The 18,528-nt window shown below is 48.8% G+C and overlaps 1 long non-coding RNA gene across 2 annotated transcripts; it reads right to left on the reverse strand.

Annotated features, from left to right (window-relative positions):
• Nucleotides 1-11,158: 11,158 nt before the first annotated feature.
• LOC101793942 (uncharacterized) lies at nt 11,159-17,927 on the reverse strand. Of its 2 annotated transcripts, XR_217023.6 has the most exons (4): nt 15,611-17,927; nt 14,954-15,155; nt 14,295-14,509; nt 11,159-13,574 (listed from the first exon to the last, which is right to left on the reverse strand). It is a non-coding gene; the product is annotated as an uncharacterized lncRNA (long non-coding RNA). The 2 variants fall into 2 exon arrangements; XR_003495865.3 differs by having other exon boundaries at nt 11,159-14,509.
• Between the last annotated feature and the right edge of the window lie 601 nt (nt 17,928-18,528).

Genomic DNA, 18,528 nt, shown 5'->3' on the forward strand with positions numbered 1-18,528 from the left:
GATCACAGCAAGGAGAGAGGCACATTTTCAGATATATCTGTGCTGAATCCTAAGCATATTTGCCTGAGGGGGGGTGTCACATGTATAATAATTTCAGCAAAATGCCGTAGCCTGCTAATTATATGACAAACTTATACAAAACAAACTTATAATAGAAAACCTGTTACTTTTTTTTTTTTTTTTGAAATAAGGCATACTCTTATTTAAGTGTTTTATAAGCAAACCAAGGTCAGTGGAAATTTTGCAGCTGATCATATGAACCCTCGGCTTCAGATAGTTTATTAAGGCTCAGCAATGTCCTATTTATCAGCCTACAGCTGAAGAAATGAAGAAATGAACTGATAGAAAGTAGTACCCACGCTGTACATCGCAGCAAGCTGTGCTGACGGCTCCCACCGGGGTGGCTGGCACTCAGAGGCACTTGCAGCCAATTCCAGACACTGAAAAATCCTGAGTCAGCCCTTAAAACTCAAATGCCTGGCTTCAAAACCCGCAAGAGACTTTGACATTTATGAATAATAATAACAACAGCAGCAGCAGCAACAACCTTGGCATCCTTCGGCTGTATTTCCAGCTTGTGTTTCCCAGCCAGCATTCACTTTTTGATCATGAAACCTGAGAATATCATATGTTAGAGGGTCCCAGGAGCTAGATATATCAGGGAAAACCTCAAATATTGCAAAACTAACAATAAAGTTACATGACTTGACACCAGCGTTGTGCCTGGCATCTTTATGAAGCAGGCTTATATATATTCCGTTCACCTACCTAGACAAACCTACCGAATATCTGTCCTCTCCAGCAACTAAGGGATTTCACAAGACAGTAAAACTCCAGTGAAAAATAAAATAAAATTAAATTAAATTTAAAAATAAATAGATAAAAAAGAATTAGTGTAATAAATGACTGGCTTGGAAAAAAAAAATATAATAATCATGCCATGTAAAATACTGGAGCTGCTTAAACACCATCAGGGAGGAGTTGAGAAGTTTCCTAACTAATTTCTGCACACAAAGGGATTTTAGCCCTCCTTTCTTTTTGGGCATGCATTTTGACATCTTAAGTTTTCTGCTTTTCTCAATTTTTTCAGTTTTGCCCTGAAAAGGCGGAATGAGAGAGAGAGAGCAGGAAGAAGCAGAAACAGGAAAGCCAAAAATATCCTTGATTTTCGTTCTCCAAAAATGGCCAGTTTGGAGGTAAAAAAAAAAAAAAAATGTTTTGCTTGGTGGGTTAAGGCAAATGCCCCTTTTTGAAAAAATAAATAAATAAAAATAAAATGCTGTTTCCTATCCAAACAAGCCTTCTGGCATTAGGAAATATGTGTTTTGATGCACTTAGGGCAAACAGAGTAGCAGGGGGCATGTTCAGGATTGCAGCCACAGTGCTGGCCTCTTTCCCCATCTCCGTGCCTTCCTCACGTCTCCTGCCTCAGTTTCCCTCCTTGTAAAACATGCTAAAAATAACCTCTCTCCTCCCAGAGGAAGCTCTGAGGAATAATTAACTAATGTTTGCAGAGTGTCATCAAGCGCTAATTGCTATCATTAGGCGGAAGAGGAACAGTTGGGGTTTGCTTTGGTCCTAATGGCTTGTGTTTTCCTGGGTTCGGTAAGCCACTGATGGGGCTGTAAGTGGCTCCCCAAGGCTCTGAAACAGTTTCTGCAAATATAAACAGCAGCAAATTAATTTGGCACTCCGGGAAAGCAGAGGGTCCAGCCCCCACACAGCATGACACGTTAGGGATGAGCCAAATACTCTATTATTCTCGTTATTTTGGGTTGATAAAAGGCCAAGGCTGAGCTGTCTGTCTCCATCCTTTGATTTGTCTGACCTTTTCCTTCAAATCTACCCTGCTAGATCACCCCAGTAGCAGCAGGGCCATGTGGAGCAGTGCCCCTGGAGCAGGCTCATCCCTCCCTTTCCTGGAGGATGTGCCAGAGACGGGCAGAGACAGCATCCCCCAAGACCCTGACACCCCCAGAGCCTGCAGACCTAAAGGCTTTCTTCACGTTGGAAAGAGAAATAGCCCCAGTCAGGTTAAGTGTATACTGGGAACTCACAGCTCTCATTTAATTGCTTTCTCCTAATAGACAAGTGGGGAGAAAAAGTCTTGCTGATTAGCTTCTATTTGTGAGGACCTAACGAAGCAGGGAGATGGGAATAGTCCTAAACATGGACCTCTCCCAAAGTGGTAGTGGAGGAGTCCTCCTTCCCAGCTCCTTCTTCTTTTGCAAGTTTTTTTTAAGAACTCCCATATGTATATGTGCATAGACACACACACATTCTCAGAAAGCAAAGCAAAATGTCAAATATTAGTATTTGAAAAGTGGGTCTGGTCTTGCCAAGCAAAATGTATTCAGTCCTGATTTTTCCCTTTCAGTGCTTTAAAAACGGTTTATTTCAAAATGCAAACTGACCGAACGTCTTAAGTGCAAAGTCTTTTATAGAGCCAAAACCTAAAATTTTTAAGCAAAACTTTGTAAGTCCCTTCCTATCCCCCCCAAAATGTTCTGGAGATGGGCGAGCCATTCAAACCCACTCTCCCTAAGAAACAAGCTTCCCCTGATGTAGAAACAATTTCCGTGTTTTCTGCCAGTGAAAAATTAGCATTGAGGGATTAGCGTTGATGAAAAATTAGCTAATTGCAGTTTTGGGGCTCAGGGTTTGTGAGACGGGGACATGGGGCAGGTGTGGAGGAAAGGGCAGCTTGATCCTCACTGCAGGTGTCCACCAAGGGTGGGAGAGGGTCTCCCCTTGCAATTTGTCCCCTGGGAGGGGAATTTGGGGCCGATCCCAGCAGGATGGCAGCGGCGCAGAGCAGCCTGGTGTCTCGACTCCACGGTGCGAAGCTGGACGTGAAATGTTGTGCATATTCTCCTTTCCCCTGGAAAAAAAGTGCCCTTTCAGAGCCAGATGGGCCCGATCCTTCCTCTCACACCACAGCCCCTGCAATTAGTAGGATTAAGCTTGGAACAAGCAGCCTGTGTTACCCCAATATGACATTAGATGTCACCCATGCACTGCATTTACTGCCTGTCCTCTTTCCCTGGTCCCCACGTTGGAAAGTCATGGAAAAACCCTTTCCCTCCCCAAAATCTGAGGTCTGACCTTTGTGTGATTCAGGTTGGGGTGTCCCTCGGGAGGTCTCATGGTCCAGGCACCTGGAGATGGTCGCGACAGCAGACGTGCTGATGGCCCAGGATCTGACACCTCGAGGGGGAAGAGGGGATGGGAGAAGGGTATCTTACTGCCTCAGGCCATGGCCCTAAACCTTGGGGTGCAGCAGGATGTACGCGGCTATAACCCAGTAGAAATGGGATTTCGGCTCACAAGACGGTCAACAGCCCAGATATTTACCTCTCCATGAAGTCTGTGTGCTGGCACTGCTCATGTCTGGCCCCCTTTGATGGGGACTGAAGGGTTTGGAGACAGGACCCCGCTGGGAGGCACCCCAAATTCAGCAAGAAGAGCAAGAAATTGTATGGGTATCAGCTGTGCCAGGGACAGGATCACAGCCAGTGAGGACATGAGGCTCACCCCCATGTTGTAAGGCAAGTGGGGTGCTCTCCAAAACCAGGACGGAGCCAGCTGAAACCCCCCCGGTGCTGTTTGGGTGCTGTCCCAACCCTACACTGGGTGGATTGGGACATCTTCCAGCATCATCTGGGGATGGTGGGAGGAATTCTGGCATCCTCCAGCCCTGCAGAGGACCGAGGGAGGCCGACCTCATGGAAATCCCCTTCCATGTTCCCGGCAGCGGTGTTTCCTCTCTTGCAAGGGCTTGTGGTGGTGGCAGGCGAGGGGGAGGCACTTTAGGGAGCGTGTTTACAGAGCTCCTGCCAAACCACAGGAAGTCCCAGCTCCTGGGGATGAAGAGCAGGAGGAGGAGGAGGAAGAGGAAGAGGCCAAGGCTCTGTCAGCTCCTCTCCACCGCCACCAGCAAACGAAAGCCAGAGCACTGCGCTGCTGCTTTGCAGAGCCATGTGAGAGGCAGGAGGGGCTGAATCCTTTTCTCCTCACTGTTTTATCTCAGAGTAGCTCGGAGGGTGAAGGCTGCCAGCAAAAGGAGAGAAAAGCACCTGGGAAATTCATTGTTCTTCCACCCACATCTGCTATTTGAGCACGGCCAGGGTAGCTTTGCTCAGAAACCGGAGCGCTGGCAGCTGAGGGCAGACCCTTGTAAATTAAACAAAACATCTCACAGCAAAGAAAACTGGTATTTATTTGTCTTAAAATCAGCCTGAACTGATTTGGATATGCCATTTATGTGTTGCGTTCCTGTTTACTCACCTGTGGGTTGTTGCCTGATGTGGTTCTGGTTCTCCCAGTGTTTGAAGGGCTGGCAGCAGAGCAGACCGAGCACCTGAGGGATCTGCTGCCACAGCCACCACTCCCAGCCCCGAGATGCCTCTTGCCCATTGAGGCTTCCAAGGTCTTGGGCAGAGGGCTTGAAGATGCTCCTGCTTGATCAGAGGGCACTGGACACCCTAATCAACGTATTTGGGACTGGCAAAGAGCTCTTGGGGCCAGGCACCGTGGGACCTCCTGCTGGCAGCTCTGGGTGGCTTTGGTTGCATCCTTGGTGAAGACCATGGCCTTGGCTGTATCCTTGGTGAAGACCATGGCCTTGGTTGCATCCTTGGTGAAGACCATGGCCTTGGTTGCATCCTTGGTGAAGACCATGGCCTTGGCTGTATCCTTGATGAAGACCACGGCCTTGGTTGCATCCTTGGTGAAGACCATGGCCTTGGTTGCACCCCTGAAGACCACGAAAACCATGCCCTCATCATATCTAAAAGGAAGCATGGCTCAACATTCACTGGAGGAGCACTCCCTGTCCTCACCATTTGACTTGCTGAGCGAGGACAGATACTCCACACCCTGATTTATCTGTTCACATCTGCAGGGGCACAGACAGGCAGAAAAACAACCCACCTCCTGAAATATTACCTCATGCTGCTCGAGCCATTAGGAACTGCAAATTAATCTGTAACAGACTGGATTTAAGAGCGAAAGAAAAATATAACTTCATTTGCTGGACATGCTATTTCAGAATGAATAATACCGCTCGGTTTTAATACCCATTAAACAGCCAGGCTCAATAAAAAGAAAAGAGCAAAGTTCCCAAGAGATTTCAGCTGACAATGAATATCATACTGAATATAGGCAGGAATAAGAGTTATACTGGCATCGTTGCTGCGCTGTAGTCTATATAATTAGTACTTCTCCGCACTCCTTTTTGGCAACAGCTTTATCAAATCCCAAATGTCCACAGTGAGTTAAGACTTGCTGGAGCACCTTGCAGTCAAAAACTTTGCTCAGGCTCTCACATCCTGCAGCGTTCGTAATCATTAATTATCTGTATGTGATGCTGGTTCCCAGAAGAATGGCCTCTCCTATTAACTGAGCCGTATTTAATCTCAGGAGAATTCAGGATGTATTTGTAAGAGAAATTCAGCAAGCTGTGCCAACATTTCTTTTTCTATTACGGTGAATTTTTACATCACGAAGCCCTCTGTGATAACCCAGGGGGGCTGGGCTTCTCCTCCTTAAGCTAAAAACCCCAGTTCTTCAAACCTTTCCTCCTACATTAGATTTCCCAAGACTTTCTATCATTCTTTTCCCGACTTAGAGCATGGTGACAGAAATGCACTGCCCCACTTCCAAGCACGTAACTTTGACTTTCAGGCTGGGCTATGTGCTTGTTTACACCTCTCAGCATGCTCTCTGCTCCCTCTAGAAGAGGGTGGATTTCCTGACTCACATTCGCCTGGTAACCCATTGCCCAAACCGGTTGTTCCCCATTCTGTATTTGTGCAGCAGCTGCTGCCTTATTCCACCCCGTGTCTCTCCTGACTGAAGCTCACTCTACTCTTTTTAGGCTTTTCCTCCCCTGAGCTAAAGCCACCCTACATCTCAACTTCATCCTCCAGTGCCATTACCAGTCTTCTTCATATCCACCAAAATAAGGCTCCTCTCTAAGCTCATCCACCCTGCAGAGCCACAATCACCTTCCCCTTCCCCTCTTGGAGGCCACATTAATAAGCATCCAAGCCATACATTTCAGATGGTTTAGGAGAAAATCAGGGATGAAAGCCCTGCTGGATCTAAGGCACGTGGCATCTGCTGCTTCTCTTCTTTCCAGAAGGAGTCTCACAAGGAGAATTTGATGGAAATCAAAGTTTCTTCTTGACCAGACCCATCTCTTTGGTACCTATAATTTATTTGTAAAGAGGTCATTTGATGGCCTGTCCCAATTTCTTGCTTCTTCTTTGTAGAGCTGTATGTTTCCTACTGTATTTCCCCTGCTGGCTCTGTGAAGCTCATTTTACTGTGCTTGTACACCTCGTATTAATGGCACTGTGCCTCACCATCCCTGATCCTCAGCATGAAACCTCCCCGTTACTAGGAAAAAACCTGCCCAAAACCCTGTTCAACTCTATGCTAAATATTAGCACTGAGAGTGTTGGGGTCTTGTTCCTAACTCCAGCCCATCAGACCCTAAGAAAACCCTTAACTTTAAGCACACAACACATCACCAGCTTCACCACTGGCTCACGTAGCTTTGGCTCCAACCCATAACATTGTCGGGTCTCAATGTCTTCATCCGCAGGTTCAAAAATAGCCAGTGATGCTTATCTAGCGATGCAGGGAAATGGAACAGAGAATTCATTTCACACCTGTACAATGGATTTACATTCGATGAAGGTTTTCCAGGTCCCAAAGGGAAAGCACGTGAGCCAAATCCTGCTCTCAGGCTCCGGAGTCTTGGTCAGACCACAGTGGCTGGGCAGAATTGGGACTCTCAGCTGTGATGGGTCATGATAGCAGCCAGCTATCCTTTTACCCTTCCACCTCCCGCAGATGCTCTTGGAAGCACCCTTCCCCAACAATTAAAAAAAATAAAGGAAAATAAGGGACAAGGCTAAGTGGGTGCCTATGGACACTGTCTACTCTCCCAAGACCACCCAGGTCCAGCTTGGAGGTGTGATGCAGAAGAAGCACTTATGGAGGTTAAGGAAATTTGGGTGAGGATTACCAGAAGTTCCCTATCGACCCTCCAGAGATTTCCACTGGTACTTGCAATGTCAGCCCCCAGGGAGGGAAAAAGCAGTGGGAATAGGTTACAGGGCTTTATCCACGCTGGGAATGACTCATGTCCTTCTTGCTGGAGAACCAGGAACCTGGGATTTCTTCTGTGCTTCCACGCCAAGCTCATACCCCTGTCCTCCTGGGAGGGAAACTGTTCCCACAAAGGCTGGGCAGAGGTGCAGGGGACGTATGAGTGCGGTGGAGGAGCTGCAGGTGCCACTGTCCCCCCATCTGCAGGGTGCATCAGCTGCCTGGTACCTGGTGGTGTGCCAGAGACTTGGGGCCTTTGGGGGATTTCAAACACACTCAGCTGAAGCACTGATGCTTAAAAGCTGGCTCCCTAGGGTCGCTATACACCAAAAAAAAAAAAAGAGGCAGAGCATCACTCCTGGAGCTTCTCTAAGGATCTGTAAGATAGCAAGCACGAACCCTGTCTCCTTGGGTGTTTTTTTTTTTTCTTTTTTTCTCTTCCTTTGTGGCAAGTTATTCTCAGTCACGACAGGGAGGAATCAGAGCTTGCATTCCACCCACCCTTCAGCCGAGACCTGCTTCAGGCTGCTCAGCTCTTCTGAAGGGAGACAAAATCCATCCCAAAGCCCTCGGTGCCAGAAGATGGAAGGCTTCCAATGCAAACGACGGGACAAATAAGCCGGCCAGCACCAGCCCTCTGTCATTCAGCCTCCTCTCTGAACCGAAAAGCAAAGCAACTCCCAGAGGTCTCTCCCACTCCGGGCATGGCTTTGCAATTATAAATTATCCCAAGATTATCTCTGGCCCCAGAGCTGCCGTATTCACCTCCCCTGTGCTTGCTGGGAGATTAATTGCTGCTGCATCGGCTGCGCTGCGGAACAAAAGCTGGGGATGCAGCAAGCTCCTAATTACTGGCATCGCTCGGCGGCAGCAAGGGCTGATAAATGTAAAAGTAAATAGGTGAGGAAACGCTTTTCGTTTTAACATGGTCTGTGGTTAACAGGCACAGCCCGCTGCTGGGAAGGACACCGGGATGAATGGGACCGGCCACTCGTTAGGGTTGTGTTAGGTGGGGGAGCGATGCCCAGAGTGGATCCCTCGTGGCATCAGCAGGCAGCAGCCAGGTACTGGGGGGTGTTTCTTGCTTCTACCACATCCTAGCGTGATTTTTGGTGATGCCTGGCTGCAGCATCCATCCTAACCCCTGATACCTCCCTCTCCCGTGCAGTCTGGTGGCCTCATCTGCATCGCAGAGCTGATGGGGCAACTGCAACTGATGGGGCATCACCGTGTCAGGAGAGGCTACAGTGGTGCCCAAATTTGACCTCCTTTCCCTGGTGGATCTCATGCCTCGTGTGAGGAAATGTGGATCCATTTGAGGATACTGGTGCTACTGGTGCCCATTCTGAGCTTGCTTTCCCACTCAAAATCCCTAGTTATCTCCTGAATACCCCACCTGAGCATGAAGTGCCCAAAAGGAGCTCCATCTCCCTTGGCCATCAACAGGAAAACCTCTGGTCTGCAGAAGCCACCCTCATCATCTTCATCCACGGTGGGAACAAGCAGCAAACCCACTGCTCCTCTCCGTCTCCAGGCTGGAGCAGAGAAAAGTAAAGCTCCACGGGGCTGCTGGAAGTTTCTAGACCCCGGTATCGCTGTCACTCTGGTGCTGTGGGATTTCCATGCTCCTGGAAGCACGGCAAGAGCTCAGGGCTCAGAGGAGACACCAGGAGAGCACCACGGCCCCGAGCGGGAGCGGGCTGGCAATCCACGAGGCTTTCTCATGGGATTTCCTCTCTCCCTCCTGGTTCGGTTTGAGCTGGAAACACCATGAGAATGACTTTCCTCCTCGCATTTCAGCAGTTTTGCTTCCGGGCCTGGGCTAAACAAGGAAGTGCAGAGGCGTGGGAACCGAGGGGAGACGCAAACACACGAGAGCGTGGTCTGAACCCATCCAGCCCTCCCCGTGCGCCTCTCTGCCTGACCCGCCGGGGCAATCCTCCTGCCAGATTAATTCCTCCACCCCAGCCTGACGCCTTCAGGTGGAGGTGGTTTTCTCAGCTGTCCCTGAAGGCCAAATCCTGCTGGCTCTCAGACACCAAAGCAGCTCCAGCAATAGCCACGTGGATTGCAGCGGTGCGGGACGAGGACATTTGGAGCAGGATTTTGATGCCCAAAGCCTGTGGACTCCAGAGCACTTGGACATGGGGACCAGACCTCCAGAGAACCTCAATCCTTTTGTTGTCTGCCATGAGATGGAGTAAAAAGGCTTGGCTTCTCAATGCTTTTGGTGTCTCAGCACCCCAAGAGCAGGGAGTATTTCAGGTGACTGAAGTGAAACCACAAAACAGTTCAGGCGAGGCTGACCCTAACCTCCAGAACCAAAATCCCTTCCCTGATGCTAACCAAACAAGGTGTGCCCATAGCAGGCACGTCATGTAGGGATGAATAATGCTCCTCTCACCCCTCGTGTATGTCAGAATAAAGTTCAGCCATCACCACGGGCTAAGGCACCACACAAGGGAGGCTTAGACCAAGCACGCAATACCTCGAAGCTACGAGGAATGAGGAAATGGAAAGGACTTGTTCCCACCCCAACCGACTCGAGGCACTGCTCCTTTCCCATAAGCCTCCACCAGATTGGCAGGAAAATCTCTTTAGGATTATGGGGATCTGTTCAGGAGCTCAGAGGTTAATTGGAGCAACACCCTCGGGTGCTTACACGCAGAAAGGAGGGGAGAGCTTCTGCCAGTAAGGTCATGGAGCTACTGAGCACATCCCTCTGGAGCATTCGGCATTATTTAATTATTGCTGTACGAATAGCTAATGTGATTTAAAGTATTCAAGGTCTCTCAGGCTTTGCAAGAGAAACAAGTCTCTTTTTTTTTTTAAGGACCTCTCCCAGGGGATGGGTGTAGCAGCGTTTTAGCCCAGCAAGCCCTGTCGCAGCACTGAGCACTCAAAGCCAGATGACTTTAGGGTTTCTGGGCATGATCTGGCCCAGACAGTGGGCAAAGCAGCTCGGGTGCATCTCAGGTGCTTAATGTTGGCATTAAGAGTGCCAGTACCAGCCAGGACAGGGCTTAGCGACCTGAGAGGTCACCTCCAATCCCACCTGAAATTCTGTGCACTGCTCAGCACCAAGGGGTCCCCGTCCTCCCAGAGGCCGCTTGCTGAGTGCATTACACCTGAATTTGAGCAGTGAATTCTGAGCAGGCAGGGTTAGTTCTGGTCTCACAGCTCTCTTCTCATCCTTGATGATGCTACCTAGCACTGCCATCACCCAGCCAGGCTCTGCTGCCCTCTCCTCTACAGCAAGCACCGTCGTGTGCCCGCTCTGCACACTGGTCTTAGCTGCACGTACATCCCCAGGGGCATGTGCATGGTTTCTCCATGTCCTCAGCTCAGAAGAAGCACAGCCCTGGCCAACAGCCCTCTTTCCCTGCCTGCTAAAAGAAACAAGGAAGGTAGAGACATGGCCACGAGCCGGCCTGTGACTCTGCTCCCTGCTGGCTCCCTCCCATCTGCCCTGCCCAAGGCGCTTTTCCCCGTCACGGTCTGGCACATCTATTTCAGCTCTCAAATTCAGACAACTGTCACATATCACGGGGAACAAGAAACAGATTCCCACTGGTGAAGGAGGGTCCTAGGGAAGCATGGCGTCAATGATGTGCCCTTGAGGTTCAGAGGAGGAGGACCCGACTGCTTATTAGTCCCATTTCCCAGCTGGAAATTTCTAGGGATAACCTAGCCAGAGAATTCTAGGGAAAGCTTTCAAAAAAACTTCTAGTAATGCACTGGGAGAAGAAACTCCCCAGCGTTAATGCTGCTCGTTGCACAATAAACCACGTGAACCACTGGACATGGATCCAAAGCATCAGGAAAAATGCAGGAGCGTCTCTACATCCTTCTAAAAAAATCATCTATCTTTCAATGACTGGGAATAGAATAGAAATAGAAATAGAAATAGAAATAGAAATAGAAATAGAAATAGAAATAGAAATAGAAATAGAATAGAATAGAATAGAATAGAATAGAATAGAATAGAATAGAATAGAATAGAATAGAATAGAATAGAATAGAATAGAATAGAATAGAATAGAATAGACCCTTTTCTGGGATAGATTACACAATCTCTCCAAGTCTACCTTTCAGCCCCGTTTCCCCTGATTCTAGGATTTCCTCATTACCTTGTGCTAGATGATTTCTGTCTTTGAAAGGACTCAAATTCACAGATTCATCCTTACTCCATTCCCCTCCTTGCTCCTCTCACAAGGCCTCTTCTCCAGCTTCCCCGGTCAGCGTGAGCTCCCAAGCATCACATCATGACCTCTCAGAATCACAGGGCTGAGCTATTTTGCCCCTTAGCACTTCCATTCATTCAAAGATGCTTTGTCTCAGAGGACAGGAAGGACAGCAAGTTGGAAGCACGAGGTAAGGCCACAATTGCTCCTCCAGAAGTCAAGCACATGCTCGGTGGCCAGCTAGATAATACCTCGCACAGTCCGGCCACAGAGAGCTAGGAAATGAGTCAATAGCACCGTGCTGCACCTTCACACTGGCAGGAAAAAGAGTCAGGGATGAAGGCGAGTCATGAAATCAGAGCAGCATTACTCAGCATGGTCAGCTTGTCACGGCATCGTGTGATCGACCACTTGAGTCACAGGAGAGGAATTCATCTCTGTTAAGTTTATGCACCTAAAGCGCAGTCTTTTATGCCTGGCCACACGACTTCGGTTTCTTTTATAGCCTGTGATTCATCTGACCTCTCTCGGATACTGCTGAGGATTGAATCACGCTCTGGTTCTTCCTATTCCTCTGCATCAGAAATAAAGGGAGCCGACGGTGACTAGTTCATCTCAAGTCAGACATCTCACTTTTAGGTGCCAAACGAAGAGCAAAGGAATCCCACTCTGGGTATTGTCATTTCTCCTTAATTGAAGGGCTTAAAGCTTTCAAAGCAGGAGGACAATGACAGTTGAATTTGTGGTTGGGCTTTTCATGCCAACATTCAGAGACCGTTCCTCCCCTGCCAGCTTGCTCAGCTTAATTCATGGGAATGTCTAGAAACGGGAACCCCTGGAGCCCAACAAAAAGGAGCCCAGCTCTGGCATTTGTGTGAGCAACCCGTCCTTTATTATTTGAGAAATGCCAGCATTGTGCAGCAGCTATAGGCACCAGGGAGCCTACAGAGGCTTCTTTGTCACAAAGACCCACGTGCAAAGCTCCACGTGGAAGGTGCTCTGCTGTTTCTGCAGTATTTCAGGTGTAAAGGCACAATGCACTGCTGGTTTTGGGGGTGTTTGAGGAGTTTATAATATATAAGGAATCTGCCCTAAAATGTCATTTGGGATGGGAGGAATTGGAGAGCCAGGAAAGACAGGGTAATGCTGGTTAATTAAAAGATGTATCACGAGTGTGGTGCAAATCCTCCTGTGCTGCAGAGAGGACAGGAGCTTGGTGGCAGCTGGAGTGATGGGGAGAGCCACGGGAGTGCGTTTTTCCCCCCAAAAGGACCCAAATCCCCTTAGAGAATCCTACAGCACCACAAGCCACGTGGATGGAGGTGAATTATTCCTCAGCCCCTGGAAATTGGATCCCTGGGGAGATGAGGTTTCCCTCTCCGTTAGGAGATAGATCATAGAGGACTAGAAACAAGGATCTCATCATTTCAGCTTCCCACCCCCAGAAGTGTTGCTTGTACAGGAATTTGAGGCACAGCAGAGTGAGGAGGGAAGGAAAAGGCTTGGGCTGTGCCCATGGGCTGCACTCAGACCCCAGGGGGCTGCAGCAGGGCCAGGAGGAGAGCACTGGGGAAGGAAGTCTTACGGCAAGGTCGGACAGCAGCTGTCTCCAGGAATGAATCCAGGAGCAGCATCCTCCTGGGATGGGCCAGGAGGATCTTGCATTGACTGCCTGCCCTTCCTGAGTTCGGGAGGAAATTAATCTCCCACCGTGGGCTTCGGTTTATTTTTACATTGCGAGTTAGCCCAAAGGGAAAAAAAAATCATTAAAAAAAAATAAAAATCTATTCCCTAAAAGGAATAGCAAATTTCACAGCGAACTAAGGAGATTAGTCAAATCCCTGTGACCGTCAGCAGTTTCACTTAGGTCAAAGCCTGGCATAACTCAATCTCTGTGAGCATGGAGAGGAGCAGCTCGGACTGCCTGGCTCTGCAGGCGGAGCAGCCTCTCTGAAAGGGTCCTTCTGCAATATCTGGAGGGAAATGTCCCTTCTGCAGCCCCAAAGAGGAGAGGCAAGCAGTCAGGCTGGCCCAGAGCTCAGACAGTGAAAGGGAGCGTTATCTCTTGCAGATACCACAGGGAGACCTTCCAAGCTGGGAAGCAGGAGGGGAACCGATTTCCCAGGCTAGGAGACATCAAAGACTGTGTGAAACCTTCCGAAAATGCTCACCCTGAATTTCTCATGCCTGGGTGGGCACATGGGATGACTCTCCATAGGGTCAGGGGAATGGAGACAGCGGGAGCTGTCGGGTTCTGATTCGCCTCTTGCTCTGGGGGAGAAAAAGGAGAGAATTTGGTTCCAAAGCTAAAAATAAAGACACCACCCGCAGGTTTGGTTTTGCACAAAAAAATTGGCCTGAGTGAGGTAACCTAGGGCCCTTTCTGGATGAAATCATTCCCATCCCCTGGCCAACATGCCTGTGCTGATGGGCTCAAAGAGCCATCAGCCTTCTAGGCTGTGCATCCAGCTTCATCTCGGGGACCAGCGGGAGCTGTCACGCCACCACCACACCGCACACAGCGAGCGGAGAGGTGTTGGAGAAGGAAACCGACCCTTTTTTTGGGATTGCTCCAGGGAGAAATGGGGCTTTCAGCTCCTACTCCAGGGATTTTAAATATATGTAACCCTCTTGGTGCGACAGTCTCCCTCCCGGTTATATGAGTAGAGATGGTATTGTTTTAAACTGTGTCCTGAAGCCAAATAAGATGGGAAAGCCCATGGTGTCTGCAAAGAGGCTGGAGGCTCTTTGCAATTGTTTCCCTTTCCCTGATAAAGCTGCTGGTGTGGTTTTTTGAAGAAAGTAGAATTTTTTTCGCAATTCTGAGTTCGCCTCACAGGGCAGCTCGTTCTCTCTTTGTGGCTTCTCTGCCATTTGAACCCTTTCAGTTGTACCAGCCCTGAGGTTTTCAAAGTCATGAGTCAGGCACTGGGAAATCCTTACACTGATTTAGAAACTACAAGATTCAAAACAAAACAGCCAAAGACAAACCAAATGCGAGGACTTTCGAGTTGCTTCTGGTCTTCGAGCCTTTAGTGTTGAGAGTGGAAGGGTCCCATCACAGTGCTGCTGGGCACCATCACACCTGCTTTTCCATCCGCTGTTTCTTTTCTCGTGCTATGAGCTCTCCAGGGCAGAAAGCATCTTCCTGTCCCGTGAACAGGCAGAATTTAGCACAAGGCAGTCTTCAAGCAGGAAGCAGCCTCCTGGGCAACAGGGGAATGAATGAAAATCATTACAGTCAGCTGCTTCACCTATGAAATACTCATCTGAGGGGAAAGCAAGACAGCAGACAGGATAAGGGAAGGCAGCCAGCACCCTTGGCCACCACAGCTGCCAGCATTTTCAGCTTTTGTATCAGCTCCTGACCCGGTGAGAGCTTTGCTGCAGGAAAAAAAATAATACATAAAGAAAAAAGAAAAAAAAAAAAAAAAGAGCAATAAAGATCATTCTAGTGCTGCCTGTGTCAAACCACAGTCTGCATACAGAAAAAGACATTCGGGTGCTGGTTTTAGTAGCAGACACTGTGGGAGCCCCTGAAAGCCCTCTCTGCCCAGGTTCCCAGTTTGATTAGTGCTGTTGGAGCAAGCAGGGCTCCCAGAATTTATATCTCTGAGGCATGGCACAAAAGGAAAAAACGTGGCCCTCACCTCCGCAGGTGGAAAAAGCAGATCCAGAAGGATGGGGTGACCGCATGGCTCTGACCTCCATTTCTGCTGCAGATGGTCTCTTCCACCACCAAATGTCCCTGATCCTACGATTAAAGCTTATTTTGACCTTTCTTTAAGGTCTGGGAGCTTGGAGGAATGAGTGAGGAAGCCCGCATGCTCTTGCCTGCTGCAACAACCTGACCTTGGAGGCAGAAATGCAAAAGTGAAAATGCAAGAAAGAAAAGCAAAACCTTCAAAATCTTTGATCCGCACGCAGAAGTGGGATCAAAATCGCAGTACTTGGCAGATCTACCTGTGTCGAGGCTGAATTTGGATCTGGACCTGTGGGAATAATAATAATAAAAAGGGAACATCCTCTGCTATTTCCATAACATGGAGCTGACCAAAATCATGAGTTGGGCTTTGCCCCCAGGGAGTCCAGGCTGGGCAGAGGTAAGGGCCCTTTGCTCCTGATGATCTCACCAGTCTGACATTTCTCCTCATGCATTTCCCCATCCTCCAGCCCCCCCCCCCCCCAAAAAAAAAAAACTAACTGGAAGCACACCTTTCAGAGTAACATTTTCCAGACTGCTTTGCAAAAGGTGAAGCTGGATGCGATTTTTCAGCAGGGCTTTGGCAGAAGCTCGCTGCTCTTACCTGGCCCCTCGGCGTCTGCACCCCGATAGATTCCTCCAGCACATCTCCAGCTCCTCTCGGCTTCGCCTTTTTGTGGTGTTTGTTTCTTTGCCCTTTTTAAATAAACCATTGGCAGTTACTATGGTAACACGCCTCATTCCCTCTCCCTCCTCCCTAAAAGTCTATTTCTATTTAACAGGCTTTTAAAAAGGCTCTATTTATACTTTCTTTTGTTATCCTGCCCCTGCTCCCTTGCAGCCAGCCAAGGGCAGACACGGAGAAGTGCAGGCACTAGCCTCTGTTACTAATAATGGCCATCCATAAACACGAGAGCGAGCCGTGGGGATCAAAGCTGTGACCTTCATCGGGAGATGCTCCGCTCCTTAGGCGAACAAAAAGGAAATCTGAGGCACGACACACGGCGTGCTCGGGCGGAAAGCGATGCTAGCAGGGGCCATCGCCACCTTCCACCCTCCAGCATCACACCGAGAGGCTGCAAGTCCTCCTAAAAAGGCCAGCAGGCGAAAAGCAGCCTTGTTGTCACTGCAGGCAGCTCCCACCTTTCCTCCTTTCTCACCTTCAGACATTTGTCTGCTCTGCTGGTAATTGGATAAAGGGAAAAAGAAGAGCTGTGCTGCTTTTTTTTTGCTTCCCAGGAGGCAAAAAGAAAGGCTCTCTCCTTATGCTTTTTCATTTTAACTCTCAGGGCTGCTAGCAAGCGTCAAGGTTTACTTCCTTAAGGCTCCTTATATCATTTAAACGTGCAGGTTGCAATTTCTCTTAACCCTTCACGGAAGCTGTAGGTGCCCGAAATTTTTACCACGGCAGCTTTTCTCCTATTGTCTTTCAGGCCTTTCTGCTAATAGAAAACAATGGGTGTGGAACAGTCCAAGTCCCATTTGGTTCCTTTCTCCATTGAGAGGTTTCACTTGCACGGTCAGGCCGGTGCCAGAAACCACACGTTTTTTGGTCATCTTTAGGGTGTTCCAGGAAACATATTGTTGACAGAGCTCGATTTTTCAGTAGGAAAAGCGAGCAGAAGAAAGACTTCCCAGCCCTCCCCTTCTTCCCTCCACGTAAAGACAGCTTTCGGGGCTTCTTTGCTGCCAAAGCGTGACCCCAAATATCACAAAACCATTTTCCTTCTCACTCCCCAGCCTGGCCAGCACAAGAAACTGTGACGTTCCTCCAGAAAGGGTTAAGATATCTAAAACTTCAGCCTCAATAAGCAGCCAGCAAAAGTGTCCTGTCCCCAGGGTAGGCTCAGTGTATGAGAATTTGCTCAGATCATGTAATGTTTGTAACTTGATTTCCTGCCGGAAAGCTTCAGTGGGTGGAGTTTCTGCTGAACCAGACAGAACTAGAATTATTTCCTTCTCCGGATTGCCTGTGCATGTCCAGTCAAGCTCAACTGAATTAATAGCAACCAGCTCGTTTCCCCCACACCCCCTTTCCCATTCACCTCTGGCAGCGGAGGCACGGGAAGTATGCGATAATCCTGTTGCCAGGCCGAGTGCCTGAGGAGGTGGGATGGTCCCACAACCTTCTTCAGGCCCAGCCTTATTTTTTTTTTTTTTTAAATATTCTGGAGAAAGGATGTCCTAATGACCAGCCTGCTGCCCTACTGATTTCCTACACGGCCTTGGGAAAGCCCCTTAACCTCTGCCTGCCCCCACTTTCTGTGAAATGGAAAGGAAACTTGTGGGAGGCCTGGTGTCCCTGCTGCCACTGCCGGTATCAAAGCAAGGCCCGCCAGGAGCAAAAGCAGAAACTTCTCCAGTTTAAGCTTAAAAACCAGTCACTCTTTTTTTTTTTTTTTTTTTCCTTTTTCCTGGAACAGTGCAGACCTGTGGTGGATTGCCACGGAGGCACTTCTGCAAGGGAAAAACAGCTCCCACACTCGCAACTGCAAACTGATTCATCCCTCCCCTGCCTCCGCCACCCCAAGCACCACGAGTTTCCTTTACATCCCTCACCGAGCACAGCCAAACCCCCTCAGGAAGGCCAGATCCTGCTCCAGGTGCTCAGTTTTTGTACCAAAATTCCAGATTTCACCTAATCTATTGCCAAAGAGGTCTGAGCTGAACCACAGCAAGGTACTTTCATCTAGACTAAGAGCATCCATAACGGGGTGAACATGTGCCTAGCCTTGTAAGATCCTACAGATCTTGTAGGAGAAGGAATTAGAGCCCAGGCCACGAATACAGCTCTGCTGGCTTTGAATGGTGCCAGATCAAGTTATTTGGGGTTCATCTGGTAATCCAGACCCTTCACCATCGATGTTAAGACAAAGGTGAGCCAGCTCCCTTCCCTTGGTCAACTTCCAGAAGTGTCTTTAGAAAATCCTCCCCATTCACCCCAACAAAAAAAAAAAATAATAATAATGAGGCACTGTTATTATTATTTTTATTTTTTTTTCTCACGGGATCAAGGAGGAAGCTCCTCCGAGGCACAGAGACATTTCTGAGCTCCATCTTTTTCTCTTTCTTCCAGTCACCGTCTCGGCACCAGCCACAGAGCTCGTCTCTGCCGGATGCCCGGGGCACACCCTCTCCCCTCCACACCGATAGTATCATGCCCTTAGGATGTGTCTGCACTCCCAGGTAGAGCTGGTTACGCAGAATAGTCCTTTCCTTAGGGCTGGCTAAGTCTGGATGTCTGGGTGTGAGACAGAAAGTAGGCCCTGCTGCTTATCGCACACGGAAAATTATGCAACTATGTCCTTTAATGAGGAGAACGAAGGCTCTGAATGCGTCCCTGAGGTTGGCTGCAGGTAATTTCTGGCAGCGAGCAGGGCTCTTGCAGCACGTACCAAGGTTTCCAAGTGCCAGATGAAGTAGGGTATGGATGGAGCAACCAGCTGCCCCCCACCAACCTCCTTAAATCAAAGGGCCACTACACCACCTGCAATAAAAAAGGAACAAAGCTTGAGGACCACA

This window comes from Anas platyrhynchos, chromosome 2 (assembly GCF_047663525.1).
Source record: "Anas platyrhynchos isolate ZD024472 breed Pekin duck chromosome 2, IASCAAS_PekinDuck_T2T, whole genome shotgun sequence".
Lineage (NCBI taxonomy): Eukaryota > Metazoa > Chordata > Aves > Anseriformes > Anatidae > Anas > Anas platyrhynchos.